We start from the raw sequence: 17,923 nt of genomic DNA on the forward strand, positions 1-17,923 counted from the left end.
CCTAGGAGAGAGGTGGGCCTGGCCCTAGTCGGCGTTCGCGGTTACTTTAATAACACGCTTAACAAGTTCTTGGTATTTGATCTGAGTTGGGTCGTTGACCTTATACGCACTAACCGCCACGTGGGACAAGATATGGGCAACCGGCGTCGTGGTATCAGCCGAAGCTCTTTGTGACATCAGCGACTGAGCGGCGCATGCCGGATTGGAACGTAAACCTGCTCTTGTATTAAGGGGGCTAGTTCTGCTTTCGGCCGCCCTCACAACGTGTAGGTGTGCAATGGGCAATGGGCCCAGACCCCTGCGCGCATAGGATTTAGACTGGCGTGCTGACCTCTCTATTGAGCCTAGGTGGGGCTGCGACGTGTTGATCTCCCGAGGCCGGACATGACGCAGGAAAGTGTGCCCGGCCAGAGGGATCGAGCGTGTCGGGTAATGTGGTGCACCCCTGCAGGGAAGTTTATCTATTCGAATAGCCATGATCTTCGGTAACAGGACGACTTGGAGTTGTACCTTGACCTTATGACAACTAGAACCGGATACTTAATAAAACACACCCTTCCAAGTGCCAGATATAATCTGGTGATCGCTCTCTAACAGGGCGACGAGGAGGGGATCACCGGGTAGGAGTATGCTATAGGATGCTGCTTGGTGAACTTACCATCTACTCTCTTCTACATGCTGCAAGATGGAGGTGGCCAGAAGCATAGTCTTCGACAGGATTAGCAATCCCCCTCTTATTCTGGCATTCTGCAGTTCAGTCCACCGATATGGCCCTTTACACATATACTCATGCATATGTAGTGTAGTTCCTTGCTTGCGAGTACTTTGGATGAGTACTCACGGTTGCTTTCTCCCTCTTTTCCCTCTTTCCCTTCTACCTGGTTGTCACAACCAGATGCCGGAGCCCAGGAGCCAGACGCCACCATCGACGGCGACTCTTACTACACTGGAGGTGCCTACTACTACGTGCAGGCCGCTGACGACGACCAGGAGTAGTTTAGGAGGATCCCAGGAAGGAGGCCTGCGCCTCTTTCGATCTGTATCCCAGTTTGTGCTAGCCTTATCAAGGAAAACTTGTTTAACTTATGTCTGTACTTAGATATTGTTGCTTCCGCTGACTCGTCTATGATCGAGCACTTGTATTCGAGCCCTCGAGGCCCCTGGCTTGTATTATGATGCTTGTATGACTTATTTTATTTTTAGAGTTGTGTTGTGATATCTTCCCGTGAGTCCCTGATCTTGATCGTACACGTTTGCGTGTATGATTAGTGTACGATTGAATCGGGGGTGTCACAAGCTGCCTCTTATATACCTAAGGGGTGAAGGCCAATTGAACAACACCAATTGAACCAATCTATCAATTACACTTTTGTGTTCATCTACTTTTATCCCTTACCCTTGTATCTTTCTTTCTCGTTCTTCGTTCGTTCTTCGCGTTGGTGGGAAGCGATCCACGAGGCTCTATGGGTGAGCGAATCGACCTAGGGCAGCCCATAGCCGCCGCAATCCCTGACGGGGTCCCTCCCTGGTGCGCGGGGTTTCGGGTCTGCAAAAACGCTCGCCGACTGTCCTCTGTATCACGCTGTCGGTCAGGTCTCCTTCAACGTGAGCTGCGGTGCATCACCCCCGGCGTCGAGGGTACACGGGACGTGTTCTTGTGTCAACACACTTTTTGGCGACTCCGCTGGGTACAAAGCTTTGAACAGTCTCCAGCCTGTTCTTGCTACGAGGAGGGCGTCATCAAGCGCCTGCAATCTACAACGGTAACATGTATAATCAATCTCCTTATGTAGATGCAAATAGCCATTATGTTGATGTTGCTAGATCTTTCAATGGACAACTCATGTCGGCTAGCCCTAACGAGCAAAGGCCGACTAGTTATTCCGTTGGAGAAACTTGGAATTTACAGAATCACGACATCCAACTTATGAATATGAACTTTCGTGCATCAGCAACATCTTTCAATATGCCGGTGAACAGCACGGTTTGTTCGAGTGATCAATATATGACACCTCATGTATAGGAGGGCATCTCGTAGTTTTATCCATCGGCAGCCGACTCGCAATATGCGGGTTCATCCCCAAACATGCCGATGGATGGGGGAATCGGCCATGCTTCTATTAGCTATTTGGCCGGTTATCCTCAAACATCATATACTACACCTCGTGATATTAATTATTCAGTGGTATATGAAACTAAAAATATTCATGACTCGGATCACCTTGGCCGAGTGAATGGAGATTCCGCAGGAGCATATGTGCCTAATATTGCAGGAGATGAGTTGGCTCTGGCTGCATTAAAAAGTTTAGCCCAAAATAAGAAGATTAGTGCTATTTGCCTTGAGCAGCACGACAAGGGAATGGTTCCTGATTATGAGGCAATAAGAGCTAGGGTGTTGAAAGAAGACGAAGTGTTGCTGATTGATCAAATTGGCGAGAGAAAATATTCAACAACAATGCACATGTCTTCACCTATCATTACAGCATGTTATACACCCCCTATACAATCGCAAAATTTCGGCAACATCAATTCATTGCCGAAAGATCCTAAAAGTATTGGGGGGCAAGCTGATCCAAGCAGGGCTGAGTTTAGAGAAAAATATGTGGCCCAAGTGGACAAGATCAAGCTAGAGCTCACAGGGAATTGCGTTAACGAATTTACTACACCTACCCTTGAGGAATTACCAACAGAATATCGACAGGCTTATGAAGCACTCAAGAAGAAGCGTGATGAGGAAGATTTGCAAGAATACATCAAGTCCCTTCCTCCTTGCAGCAACTATGTTGGCCCTTCTGCGATGTTTAAGCTAGATAAAAAAGAAGGTTTGCAAGCAAATAAGCAAGAAAGGGTTCACTCGGTTAATATGGTTGATTCGGTCGAAACCGAGTCAAATATAACCAAGTCATTTACAGCCGAGTCGAACGATTCCTTTAAAGCAAAGACAATGGTGGATTCAGTTGAAATCGGATTGAGCACTGAGACGGTTACGGCCGAGTGCATAGAGTCCATACCGAGTGCATCATATCGGCCGAGTGCATCATACCAACCGAGTGCATCGAGCCATCCGAGTGCATCACTGGCTAATATCGAGGGCATCATGTCAGTTATCGTTGATTATACCAAAATAGAAGATGCAAGCTTCGCTGAGCAAAGGAACGACAAACACAACAAATTGGTTGTGCTCGATTTTTCTAGATGTAAGGGAGCTTACATGCTACCCTATGAGTTTCGTGCTAAAGATATTGATGAGCATCAAGAAAAAAGTAATACGGCCAAACACAGTTCGGTTAACGATGGACATCAAGAACAAGAAAATGCAGCTGATCAAAGTTCAATTGACGAAGAGCGTCCGAGTGAAATCTGCCCGGGCCATCCGAGTGAAATATCCTCGGGCAATCCGAGTGAAATCTATTCAGGCAATCCGAATGATGAAGCACGAGATCCAGAAAAAGAGGACGAAGCATTGGAGAATTATTTAGAAGTGGAGCAAGGTATTTTTCCAGTGGTTCAACCATCTCTTCCTTCCAACGTCTTCACAAAGGTACACCTAGTAGACAGTTTATTCAATTTTCGATTCGGTCAAAATCATATTGTTGATGCACCTGTTAGTAAGATTCTAATTAATTTTGAAAGACCAATTGAAATGAGTAATCTATTTGTTAGGAATGATCTTGTCACTAATCATGATAGTCAACGCATGGTATCATTCATAGAGGCTAATAGTGACGACTTATCGCAATCAAAGTTGTTCCTGTCATGCCAACCGAACTTTATATTCATATGGACAACTTTGTTTGTTTCATGCGTGGCTAACATTTGGTCTCAGATGAGACATATATTCTATAATTATTTTGGTTGTAGACACATGCCGGGTTCAAAGTTCTCCGTGATAGCCGATTCAAGAGCATCGGAAAAGGAGGAAAAAATCAATGCATAGTCGAGTCGGATGATGTTAAGACAACACCACTCGGTTGTTTATTTTCAAACACGGTATCACAGTATCAGTTATTGGACAAGCAGTTTACCTTTAGTATGGGCATAAGTGATCAGATTGTTGGTGCATCGCTAACTAATCCTATTATTATAATTGATCACGATGTCGAGCCGCCAAGGCTAGAGCGAATGCAATGTTCATTCAAGCAAAATGTCAAAGACTGCAACATGATCCATCAAGTCGAGCAATCGGCCAACATAGGGCAATTGGAGTTTGTTGAGGCACGGTCATATGGCCAGTCGTATCAGATTGGTCTTGATGGCGATCAAATGTTAACTGGGCTACCTCAAGCCGATTCATCAAAAGGTCGACAGGTTCACACCAATGATGATGGGGTCAAGTCTTCGAGCAAGGATATCGTTAAAAAGTGCATCAACAACAATCTCAAAGATGAGAATTCCATGAAGACTACAATGGAGACATCTAGCACTAGGGGGAAACCAGAAAATTCAGAGACCGATGCAAACACAACTAAAGAAAGCAAAGGCCATGGTAAGCACAAAGGTAGAAAGCCGAAAGTCATTTTCGCACAGTTATTGGAAAAATATTAGAAGATAAGTGAGGAAAAGAGTGCTTATCGGCCGAGTGAAACAAAAGCATCGAAGTCACCCCCAAGGCATAAATTTGAAGACAAGGATTGGCGAAGGAAGATGTTGAGCAAGCAGACTCCATATCCTCCTTTCGGGCCACCAATGCCGATGTCATGGATACATCCCCATGCTGACTGTTATTCAGTTCAATCATGGAACAAGTATAAATCAAGGGCACACCGTCCATCATATTCTAAACCACCTCACCAAAATTATGCAGCTCCGAGAGGATCATCATTTGTTCAACAACCACATGTTAAAGACCGACTTAACCAAAAAGAATCAGTCCGGGGGTCAGCAAAGAAGATGGACATGGTCAAGCAAGAGTACCAAGTGAAAAAGGATGGCTGCAAGTGTGCTATTTCAGATCTGACTCCAGATAACAAGTTATGGCAATAACCATGCACATGGCGATGGCGACCGGTGTGAAGATGACCAGGTCGAGTCCGTAGCGTGTGTGTCCCCAGGCGTGAGCCATGGTTGCGTTCGTGGAGTGGAGGAGCTGCATGCGCAGAGCCGTTGCGATCTGTTGGAGTCAGGTGCGGCGTGCGTGCTGCTGGAGGGAGTTAGTTGCATGCTAGCTAGATGGTTGGCCGGGTCATGCTAGTGCATGCATGGGCTAGCCCGGCGGGTCATGTGGTCATGCATGGATTGTTGGGGAACGTAGCATAAATTCAAAATTTTCCTACGTGTCACCAAGATCTATCTATGGAGTCATCTAGCAACGAGGGAGGAGTGGATCTACATACCCTTGTAGATCGCGCGCGGAAGCGTTCAAGAGAACGGGGTTGATGGAGTCGTACTCGTCATGATCCAAATCACCGATGATCCTAGCGCCGAACGGATGGCACCTCCGCGTTCAACACACGTACGGAGCAGCGACGTCTCCTCCTTCTTGATCCAGCAAGGGGAAAGGAGAGGTTGATGGAGATCCAGTAGCACGACGGCGTGGTGGTGGAAGTAGCGGGATTCCAACAGGGCTTCGCCAAGCGCTACGGGAGGAGGGAGATGTGTCATGGGAGGGAGAGGGAGGCGCCAGGGCTCAGGTATGGCTTCCCTCCCTTTCCCCCACTATATATAGGGCCAAGGGAGAGGGGGGGCGCAGCCTTTGGCCCTTCCTCCAAGGAAGGGTGCGGCCAGGGAGGAGTCCCTCCTCCCCAAGGCACCTCGGAGGTGCCTTCCCCGTTTAGGACTCTTCCTTTCCCTCTTCTCTTGGCGCATGGGCCTCTTGGGGCTGGTGCCCTTGGCCCATATAGGCCAAGGCGCACCCCCTACAGCCCATGTGGCCCCCGGGGCAGGTGGCCCCACCCAGTGGACCCCCGGGACCCTTCCGGTGGTCCCGGTACAATACCGGTGACCCCGAAACTTGTCCCGATGGCCGAAATAGCACTTCCTATATATAATTCTTTACCTCCGGACCATTCTGGAACTCCTCGTGACGTCCGGGATCTCATCTGGGACTCCGAACAACTTTCGGGTTACGGCATACTAATATCTCTATAACCCTAGCGTCACCGAACCTTAAGTGTGTAGACCCTACGGGTTCGGGAGACATGCAGACATGACCGAGATGACTCTTCGGTCAATAACCAACAGCAGGATCCGGATACCCATGTTGGCTCCCACATGTTCCATGATGATCTCATCGGATGAACCACGATGTCAAGGACTTAATCAATCCCGTATACAATTCCCTTTGTCTAGCGGTACGATACTTGCCCGAGATTCGATCGTCGGTATCCCGATACCTTGTTCAATCTCGTTACTGGCAAGTCTCTTTTACTCGTTCCGTAACACATCATCCCGTGATCAACTCCTTGATCACATTGTGCACATTATGATGATGTCCTACCGAGTGGGCCCAGAGATACCTCTCCGTTTACACGGAGTGACAAATCCCAGTCTCGATTCGTGCCAACCCAACAGACACTTTCGGAGATACCTGTAGTGTACCTTTATAGCCACCCAGTTACGTTGTGACGTTTGGCACACCCAAAGCACTCCTACGGTATCCGGGAGTTGCACAATCTCATGGTCTAAGGAAATGATACTTGACATTAGAAAAGCTTTAGCATACGAACTACATGATCTTGTGCTAGGCTTAGGATTGGGTCTTTGTCCATCACATCATTCTCCTAATGATGTGATCCCGTTATCAATGACGTCCAATGTCCATGGTCAGGAAACCGTAACCATCTATTGATCAATGAGCTAGTCAACTAGAGGCTTACTAGGGACATGGTGTTGTCTATGTATCCACACATGTATCTGAGTTTCCTATCAATACAATTCTAGCATGGATAATAAACGATTATCATGAACAAGGAAATATAATAATAACTAATTTATTATTGCCTCTAGGGCATATTTCCAACAGTCTCCCACTTGCACTAGAGTCAATAATCCAGTTCACATCGATATGTGATTAACACTCAAGGTCACATCCCCATGTGACTAACACCCAAAGAGTTTATTAGAGTCAATAATCTAGTTCACATTACCATGTGATTAACACTCGATGAGTTCTGGGTTTGAACATGTTATGCTTGCGAGAGATGTTATAGTCAACGGGTCTGAATCTTTCAGATCCGTATGTACTTCGCAAATTTCTATGTCATCTTGAAGATGCAACTACTACGCTACATTTGGAGCTATTCCAAATAATTGTTCTACTATACGAATACAGTTTACTACTCAGAATAATCTGGATTAGTGTCAAAGTTTGCATCGGCGTATCCCTTTACGACGAACTCTTTTACCACCTCCATAATCGAGAAAAATCCTTAGTCCACTAGTCACTAAGGATAACTTTGACCGCTGTCCTGTGATCCATTCTTGGATCACTCTTGTACCCCTTGACTGACTCATGGCGAGGCACATTTCAGGTGCGGTACACAGCATAGCATACTGTAGAGCCTATGTCTTAAGCATAGGGAACGACCTTCGTCCTTTCTCTCTATTCTGCCGTGGTCGAGCTTTAAGTCTTAACTTCATACCTTACAACTCAGGCAAGAACTCCTTCTTTGACTGATCCATCTTGAACACCTTCAAGATCATGTCAAGGTATGTGCTCATTTGAAAGTACCATTAAGCGTTTTGATCTATCCTTATAGATCTTGATGCTCAATGTTCAAGTAGCTTAATCCAGGCTTTCCATTGAAAAACACTTTCCAAATAACCCTATATGCTTTCCAAAATTCTATGTCACTTCTGATTAACAACATGTCAACAACATATATTCATCATAAATTCTATAGTGCTCCCACTCACTTCTTTGGAAATACAAGTTTCTCATAAACTTTGTATACACCCAAAATATTTGATCATCTCATCAAAGCATACATTCCAACTCTGAGATGCTTACTCCAGTCCTTAGAAGGATTGCTGGAGCTTTGCATACTTATTAGCATCTTTCAGGATTGACAAAACCTTCCGGTTGTATCACATACAACCTTTCCTCAAGAAAATCGTCGAGGAAACAATGTTTTGACATCCTATCTGCAAGATTTCATAAATAATGCAGTAATCGCCAATATAATTCCAACAGACTCTTAGAATCGCTACGAGTGAGAAAGTCTCATCGCAGTCAACTCCTTGAACTTGTCGGAAAACATCTTAACGACAAGTCGAGCTTTCTTAATGGTGATTCCTACGATCATTGTCCGTCTTCCTTTTAAAATCCATCTGTACTCAATAGCCTTATAACCATCGAGCCGTTCTGCCAAAGTCTACACTTTGTTTTCATACATGGATCCTCTCTCGGATTTTATGGCCTCGAGCCATTTATCGGAATCCGGGCCCACCATCGCTTCTCCATAGCTCATAGGTTCATTGTTGTCTAGCAACATGACTTCCAAGACAGGATTACGTACCACTCTGAAGTAGTATGCATCCTTGTCATCCTATGAGGTTTGGGAGTGACTTGATCCTAAGTCTCATGATCAATATCATAAGCTTTCACTTCAATTGGTGTAGGTGCCGCAGGAACAACTTCCTGTGCCCTGCCACACACTAGTTGAAGAGACGGTTCAATAACCTCATCAAGTCTCCACCATCCTCCCACTCAATTATTTCGAGAGAAACTTTTCCTCGAGAAAGGACCCGATTTTAGAAACAATCCTTTATTGCTTTCAGATCTGAGACAGGAGGTATACCCAACTGTTTTGGGTGTCCTACGAAGATGCATTTATCCGCTTTGGGTTCGAGCTTACCAGCCTGAAACTTTTTCACATAAGCGTCACAGCCCCAAACTTTTAAGAAATGACAGCTTAGGTTTCTCTAAACCATAGTTCATATGGTGTCATCTCATCGGAATTACGTGGTGCCCTATTTAAAGTGAATGCGGTTGTCTCTAATGCCTAACCCATAAACTATCGTGGTAATACGGTAAGAGACATCATGGTATGCATCATATCCAATAAGGTGCAGTTATGATGTTCGGACACACCATCACACTATGGTGTTCCAGGCTGTATTAGTTGTGAAACAATTTCCACAATGTCTTAATTTTGTGCCAAACTCATAATTCAGATATTCATCTCTATGATCATATCATAGATATTTTATCCTCTTGTCACGACGATCTTTCAACTTCACCCTGAAATTACTTGAACCTTTCAATAATTCAGACTCGTGATTCATCAAGTAAATGTACTCAACATCTACTCAAATCATCTGTGAAGAACATAACGATATCCACTACATGCCTCAGCACTCATTGGACTGCACACATCAAAATGTATCACTTCCAACAAGTTGCTTTCTAGTTCCATTTTACTGAAAACGAGGCTTTCAGTCATCTTGCCCATGTGGTATGATTTGCATGTCTCAAGTGATTCAAAATCAAGTGAGTCCAAACGGTCCATTTGCATGGAGTTTCTTCATGCATATACACCAATAGACATGGTTCGCATGTCTCAAACTTTTCAAAAACGAGTGAGCCAAAAGATCCATCAACATGGAGCTTCTTCATGCGTTTTATACCGATATGACTTACGTGGCAGTGCCACAAGTAGGTGGTACTATCATTACTATCTTTTGGCATGAACATGTGTATCACTACGATCGAGATTCAATAAAGCATTCGTTTTAGGTGTAAGACCATTGAAGGTATTATTCAAATAAACAGAGTAACCATTATTCTCTTTAAATGAATAACCGTATTGCGATAGACATAATCCCATCATGTCTATGCTCAACGCAAACACCAATCTCGATGGTAGAGGGAGCGTACGATATTTGATCAACCTTGGAAATACTTCCAACACATATCTTCATCTCACCTTTAGCTAGTCTCCATTTATTCCGTAGCTTTTATTTCGAGTTACTAAAACTTAGCAACCGAACCGGTATCTAATACCCTGGTGCTACTAGGAGTACTAGTAAAGTACACATTAACACAATGTATATCCAATATACTTCTATCGACTTTGCCAGCCTTCTCATCTACCAAGTATCTAGGGTAATTCTGCTCCAGTGGCTGTTCCCCTTATTACAGAAGCACTTAGTCTCGGGTTTGGGTTCAACTTTTGGGTTTCTTCACTAGAGCAGCAGCTGATTTGCCATTTCATGAAGTATCCCTTCTTGCCCTTGCCCTTCTTGAAACTAGTGGTTTCACCAACCATCAACAATTGATGCTCCTTCTTGATCTCTACTTTTATGGTGTCAAACATCGCGAATATCTCAAGGATCATCATATATGTCCCTGATATATTATAGTTCATCACGAAGCTCAAGCAGCTTGGTGGAAATGACTTCGGAGAACCATCACTATTTCATCTGGAAGATCAACTCCCACTCGATTCAAGCGATTGTTGTACTCAGACAATCTGAGCACAAGTTCAACAATTGAGCTTTTCTCCCTTAGTTTGCAGGCTAAGAAAATCGTCGGAGGTCTTATACCTCTTGACGTGGGCACGAGCCTGAAATCCCAATTTCAGCCCTCGAAACATCTCATATGTCTCGCGACGTTTCAAAAACCGTCTTCGGTGCCTCAATTCTAAACCGTTAAACTGAACTATCACGTAGTTATCAAAATGTGTATGTCAGATGTTCGCAACATCCACAGACGACGTTCGAGGTTCAGTACACTGAGCGGTGCATTAAGGACATAAGCCTTCTATGAAGCAATGAGGACAATCCTTAGTTTACGGACCTAGTCCGCATAATTGCTACTATCAACTTTCAACTAAATTTTCTCTAGGAACATATCTAAACAGTAGAACTGAAGCACAAGCTACGACATAATTTGCGAAGACCTTTTGACTATGTTCAGGATAATTAAGTTCATCTTATGAACTCCCACTCAGATAGACATCCCTCTAGTCATCTAAGTGATTACATGATCCGAGTCAACTAGGCCGTGTCTGATCATCACGTGAGACGGACTAGTCAACATCGGTGAACATCTTTATGTTCATCGTATCTACCATACGACTCATGCTCGACCTTTCGGTCTCTTGTGTTCCGAGGCCATGTCTGTACATGCTAGGCTCGTCAAGTCAACCTAAGTGTTTCGCGTGTGTAAATCTGTCTTACACCCGTTGTATGTGAACGTTAGAATCTATCACACCCGATCATCACGTGGTGCTTCGAAACAACGAACTATCGCAACGGTGCACAGTTAGGGGGAACACCTTCTAGAAATTTTAGTGAGGGATCATCTTATTTACTACCATCGTTCTAAGCAAATAAGATGTATAAACATGATAAACATCACATGCAATCAAATAGTGACATGATATGACCAATATCATATTGCACCTTTTGATCTCCATCTTCGGGGCTCCATGATCATCGTTGTCACCGGCATGACACCATGATCTCCATCATCATGATCTCCATCATCGTGTCTTCTTGAAGTTGTCTCGTCATCTATTACTTCTACTACTATGGCTAACGCTTTAGAAATAAAGTAAAGTAATTACATGACGTTTAAGTTGACACGCAGGTCATAAATAAATAAAGACAACTCCTATGGCTCCTGCCGGTTGTCATACTCATCGACATGCAAGTCGTGATTCCTATTACAAGAACATGATCATCTCATACATCACATATATCATTCATCACATCCTTTGGCCATATCACATCACATAGCATACCCTGCAAAAACAAGCTAGACATCCTCTAATTGTTGTTTGCATGTTTTACGTGGCTGCTATGGGTTTCTAGCAAGAACGTTTCTTACCTACGCAAAAACCACAACGTGATATGCCAATTGCTATTTACCCTTCATAAGGACCCTTTTCATCGAATCCGATCCGACTAAAGTGGGAGAGACAGACACCCGCTAGCCACCTTATGCAACTAGTGCATGTCAGTCGGTGGAACCATTCTCACGTAAGAGTACGTGTAAGGTCGGTCCGGGCCGCTTCATCCCATGATGCCGCCGAATCAAGATAAGACTAGTAACGGCAAGCATATTGAACAAAATCAACGCCCACAACTACTTTGTGTTCTACTCGTGCATAGAAACTACGCATAGACCTAGCTCATGATGCCACTGTTGGGGAAAGTAGCATAAATTAAAAAATTTCCTACGTGTCACCAAGATCTATCTATGGAGTCATCTAGCAATGAGGGAGGAGTGGATCTACATACCCTTGTAGATCGCGCGCGGAAGCGTTCAAGAGAACGGGGTTGATGGAGTCGTACTCGTCGTGATCCAAATCACCGATGATCCTAGCGCCGAACGGATGGCACCTCCGCGTTCAACACACGTACGGAGCAGCGACGTCTCCTCCTTCTTGATCCAGCAAGGGGAAAGGAGAGGTTGATGGAGATCCAGCAACACGACGGCGTGGTGGTGGAAGTAGCGGGATTCCAACAGGGCTTCGCCAAGCGCTGCGGGAGGAGGGAGATGTGTCATGGGAGGGAGAGGGAGGCGCCAGGGCTCAGGTATGGCTTCCCTCCCTTTCCCCCACTATATATAGGGCCAAGGGAGAGGGGGGCGCAGCCTTTGGCCCTTCCTCCAAGGAAGGGTGCGGCCAGGGAGGAGTCCCTCCTCCCCAAGGCACCTCGGAGGTGCCTTCCCCCTTTAGGACTCTTCCTTTCCCTCTTCTCTTGGCGCATGGGCCTCTTGGGGCTGGTGCCCTTGGCCCATATAGGCCAAGGCGCACCCCCTACAGCCCATGTGGCCCCCGGGGCAGGTGGCCCCACCCGGTGGACCCCCGGGACCCTTTCGGTGGTCCCGGTACAATACCGGTGACCCCGAAACTTGTCCCTATGGCCGAAATAGCACTTCCTATGTATAATTCTTTACCTCCGAACCATTCCGGAACTCCTCGTGATGTCCGGGATCTCATCCGGGACTCCGAACAACTTTCGGGTTACCGCATACTAATATCTCTATAACCCTAGCGTCACCGAACCTTAAGTGTGTAGACCCTACGGCTTCGGGACACATGCAGACATGACCGAGATGACTATCCGGTCAATAACCAACAGCGGGATCTGGATACCCATGTTGGCTCCCACATGTTCCACGATGATCTCATCGGATGAACCACGATGTCAAGGACTTAATCAATCCCGTATACAATTCCCTTTGTCTAGCGGTACGATACTTGCCCGAGATTCGATCGTCGGTATCCCGATACCTTGTTCAATCTCATTACCGGCAAGTCTATTTTACTCGTTCCGTAACACATCATCCCGTGATCAACTCCTTGATCACATTGTGCACATTATGATGATGTCCTACCGAGTGGGCCCAGAGATACCTCTCCGTTTACACGGAGTGACAAATCCCAGTCTCGATTCGTGCCAACCCAACAGACACTTTCGGAGATACCTGTAGTGTACCTTTATAGCCACCCAGTTACGTTGTGACGTTTGGCACACCCAAAGCACTCCTACGGTATCCGGGAGTTGCACAATCTGATGGTCTAAGGAAATGATACTTGACATTAGAAAAGCTTTAGCATACGAACTACATGATCTTGTGCTAGGCTTAGGATTGGGTCTTTGTCCATCACATCATTCTCCTAATGATGTGATCCCGTTATCAATGACATCCAATGTCCATGGTCAGGAAACCGTAACCATCTATTGATCAACGAGCTAGTCAAATAGAGGCTTACTAGGGACATGGTGTTGTCTATGTATCCACACATGTATCTGAGTTTCCTATCAATACAATTCTAGCATGGATAATAAACGATTATCATGAACAAGGAAATATAATAATAACTAATTTATTATTGCCTCTAGGGCATATTTCCAACATGGATATGGATCGTGCATGTAGTGGTTAGCTTAGTGTGTGAGTTAGTTGCCGGGTGGGCCGGCCGTGTGGTGTGTGTGCACGGGTATAAAAACCCCTCCATGTACTGATCGAGTTGAGCTGGTGTTGTAGCGATGTAGCCTGTGTGCTGAATATAAAGGAGGCGTTTGGGCGCCGGGGCGTTCGTCGCCGGGGTGTTGGTCGCCAGGAAAAAAATGTGCTCCTTCTTCCACCTCCGTCCAGCGTGAGAGAGAGAGCGGCAACAACATTTGGTATTAGAGCTTGGTGTCTTGGGCGTGCTTGCTGTGCCGGAGGCTTGGCAGCGATGGCGGCACTCCCCGGCAGCTGCGCGACGGAGCTTCGGGCCGTGTGTCGGCCCATGGAGGTGGGCGGCGCTGTGGCGGTCTTGGCGCGTGGCGGAGGCGGCGGGCGGTGACGTCGTACGTGCGGCGACCGCGGAGGCTGCCGAGGCGCTGCGTGGTGGCTCGGCGGCGCACAGACTGCGGGTTTCGTGGACCCGACGCGCCCGACGAGCCCGACTGCACCAGACGTCGTGGACCCGACGTGCCCGACACGCCCGGCGCGTGCCCATACACGCGCCCGACGCGACAAGCTCGTCGCCATGGTTGCTGCCGCCCGACGCCACCGTGTCCTTCCAGCACGAGCCGCCGCAGATGCCATGCAACGCGGCGCAGCACGGCACGGCGGCGCATGGTGGTCGGGCGCGTCGGGTGCGCGGGACGCACTATTGCGGTCGGGCGCGTCAGGTGCGCGCGGGACGTGCGGGGTGCCGAGGGATGCCAGGCGTGTGTCGCCGGCGGAGAAGGAGCTCGGCGTGTGTCGCCGGAGTTGTGACGGAGCACGGTGCAATCGGTGTCGTTGTGCCAGATTGGGTCCGCGGGCTGGGTCACGGTCGCGGCGAGATCGATGACGGGAGCTGCAATAACTCCGACGACGATGATGTCATGGCTTAGCTGGTGAGTGATTGCAATAAGCCATGCACATGGCGATGGCGACCGGCGTGAAGATGACCAGGTCGAGTCCGTAGCGTGTGTGTCCCCCGACGTGAGCCATGGTTGCGTTCGTGGAGTGGAGGAGCTGCATGCATAGAGCCATTGTGATCTGTTGGAGTCAGGTGCGGCGTGCACGCAGCTGGAGGGATTTAGTTGCATGCTAGCTAGATGGTTGGCCGGGTCATGCTAGTGCATGCATGGGCTAGCCCGGCGGGTCATGTGGTCATGCATGGATATGGATTGTGCATGTAGTGGTTAGCTTAGTGCGTGAGTTAGTTGCCGGGTGGGCCGGCCGTGTGGTGTGTGTGCACGGGTATAAAAACCCCTCCATGTACTGATCGAGTTGAGCTGGTGTTGTAGCGATGTAGCCTGTGTGCTGAATATAAAGGAGGCATCTGGGCACCGGGGCGTTCGTCGCCGGGGTGTTGGTCGCCGGGAAAAAAAATGTGCTCCTTCTTCCACCTCCATCCGGCGTGAGAGAGAGCGGCAACAACAACAAAAAGCCAGCCGAGTCTATGTTGGCTACTAAGGACAAGAAAGTGAAGGAAATAACTTTCAAGGATCCAATCGCCGAGTTTGGAAAGGCCAAGCCGGAGATGCCCAAATACAGGAAGAACTTGCCAGTGCATAAACCAAAGTCTCAGCCGGGATGCCCACTCGGCTTACCATATTCGCAACAGAAGAAGCTGAATCGGCTTAGGGCCAAAGAGCTGGAGAAGAGGAACATGACCTGGGTTCCTAAGGGAAATCCTCGAGTCAAGAGCGGCATCACATCTCATGTTGTGAAGCTGGCAGGAGTAAAGGAGGACGAAGTGTGAAGCCGGCAAGCGGAGTCGGCGGTTTTTATCTCACTATAGGAGATTCCAAATGGTGCATCGTCCATGTTCTTCGACCATTCCATCAAAGCCAGTGTCCCGAAGCTTATCCCCAGCTGAAACATCTGAATTATTTCGGTTATTCACACTTTGGTGGACGGGTTATCCAGGTCCTATGAGATAAGACGTTTGGCCGATATTTGCATATCGCCCTAAGAGTACATTGTGTTGACAAAGCTGGCATCCGGCTAATCGTGTTCATTGTGGTGTATGTCCCAAAGCCAATTCTTAGTTTTGCCAACACTGGAAGGCCGACTAATTATTCGGCCACTATACGAGGGTCTAGTGCAGCAAAAGTTGTCGACTCCTGTTGTTGGTTTATTGCAGTACCTAGAGAAAGTGAGTCACCGAAATGAACAAAGGTCTGTTGACTCGGGGTGCGAGGCAATGTTGACTCAGGAGACCGAAGATCAGGCCGAATATGCTTTGCTATTCATGATACAGGACTTCTAGTCACTGCAGGGTTGCGTGCATAGAGGTTCACAATGATTCGTTGCCAACTGTCCAACATATGTCATCTTTATATGCATCGATGAATCACACAAATGTTGAACTTGTTGACTCGCCAAATGAGTTAGTGCAATACACATCTGGTTATTACAACCGATGCTTTGTGTGGTCGACTTGTGTAGGGCAAGTTCACAACCGACTTACTATTAAAGTCGGTCCAAGAGGAGTTATAGTTGACTCTAGGGTTGACTCGGCCACTGACGGATCTAGTACGAGTCATATGGCCGGCTGGAGAAAATATCTCTTATCTGCAGGATCCAAGTTCTGAGACAGACATTGTTCGGCGGAGGCTTGACGGAGCATTTTGATCAATAATGAGTTGAGTCACAGAATAGTTGATGGTTCCTTTGAGGAGCATGGACATAAATATTCGACAGCTGGTATCGCCGAACGGTTCTCCTATCCCCATGGATTATTTGGATAAAGGCCTAGTCAGGATTGACATGAGAAACTTACCTGAAGGCATTCGTGACATCTGTTATCGAAAGAGGCTCTACCGAAGCAACAACAACCCTGAGCATATGGCCGATAAAAAATTATTGTCCTCAGCATGCATAGCCGATGGAGTGTTGACATCGTTCTTAAAAGAAATTTTTACTGGCACGCAAGTTCTGCCAGAAAACAGGGGGGCATGTGTTGACGCTCAAAAGTGGCACGATCATAAATCAGCATGCCGGGGAGAAAACTTTGCCAGGGTAAAACCTTGCCGGTGTGTGAAGTCTTGCCGGTGTGTGAAGGCTTGCCAACATGGAAAGCTTGCCGGCGCAGAAAGCTCGTTCATGTGTGGAAGCTTGCCAGTGTGAAATCTTGCTGGGGGAGAAACCTTGCCGGGGAGGAATCCTTGCCGGGGTAGAAACCTTGCCGGGGTGAAACCTTGCCGGTGTGAAAGCTTGCCGAGTAGAAACCTTGCTGGTGTGGAAATCTTACCCGGTTGGAAAGCTTGTCGGGGTGGAGGCTGTGATAGTCAAGCGGACGAGAAGTTGAAGATGGGCTCAAAAGGTTATTCAGATAATCTTGGATGGAAAAGTGTTCTACATGGAAGTTGTGCGCCTCGTCGAAACGATTGATTTTGATATAAAGATCGTCCCATTCCGAGGTCGTATGCAAAAGTTAGAGCCCACGCAGCGCGACCCTCCATTGAGCAAAATATGACACCCGGAACCAGACACATATGTGGGTATGTCTGATGAGCTGCGTGAATAATTAGCTGTTTTCGCAAGTGATTTGACCCTCGAGATGAACTTTTATGAAAAAAAAAAGTTCAACATGAAAGTTGTTCGTCTCGTCGAAATGGTCAAGATTGCTTTCGGACTCATTTCCATCCGAGGTTGTTTACTACCACAAAAAAGACCCGCAAGGTGCAGCGAGTTTAAACCGAACAGTTTTGGAAAGTTCAGATAAAACCAACCCGAATTTGACTAGGGTTTTGGATGTGAATCCAAGCCTTTTCCTTGCACGGGAAGTCCAGCCGCCTCTTATATACCTAAGGGGTGACGGCCGATTGAACAACACTAATCAAACCAATCTATCAATTACACTTTTGTGTTCATCTACTTTTATCCCTTACCCTTGTATCTTTCTTTCTCGTTCTTCGTTCGTTCTTCGCGTTGGAGGGCAGTGATCCACGAGACTCTAGGGGCGAGCGAATCGACCTAGGGCAGCCCATAGCCGCCGCAATCCCTGACGGGGTCCCTCCCGGGTGCGCGGGGTTTCGG

Source organism: Triticum urartu, chromosome 5A (assembly GCF_056163025.1).
Source record: "Triticum urartu cultivar PI428250 chromosome 5A, HENAU_Tu73, whole genome shotgun sequence".
Lineage (NCBI taxonomy): Eukaryota > Viridiplantae > Streptophyta > Magnoliopsida > Poales > Poaceae > Triticum > Triticum urartu.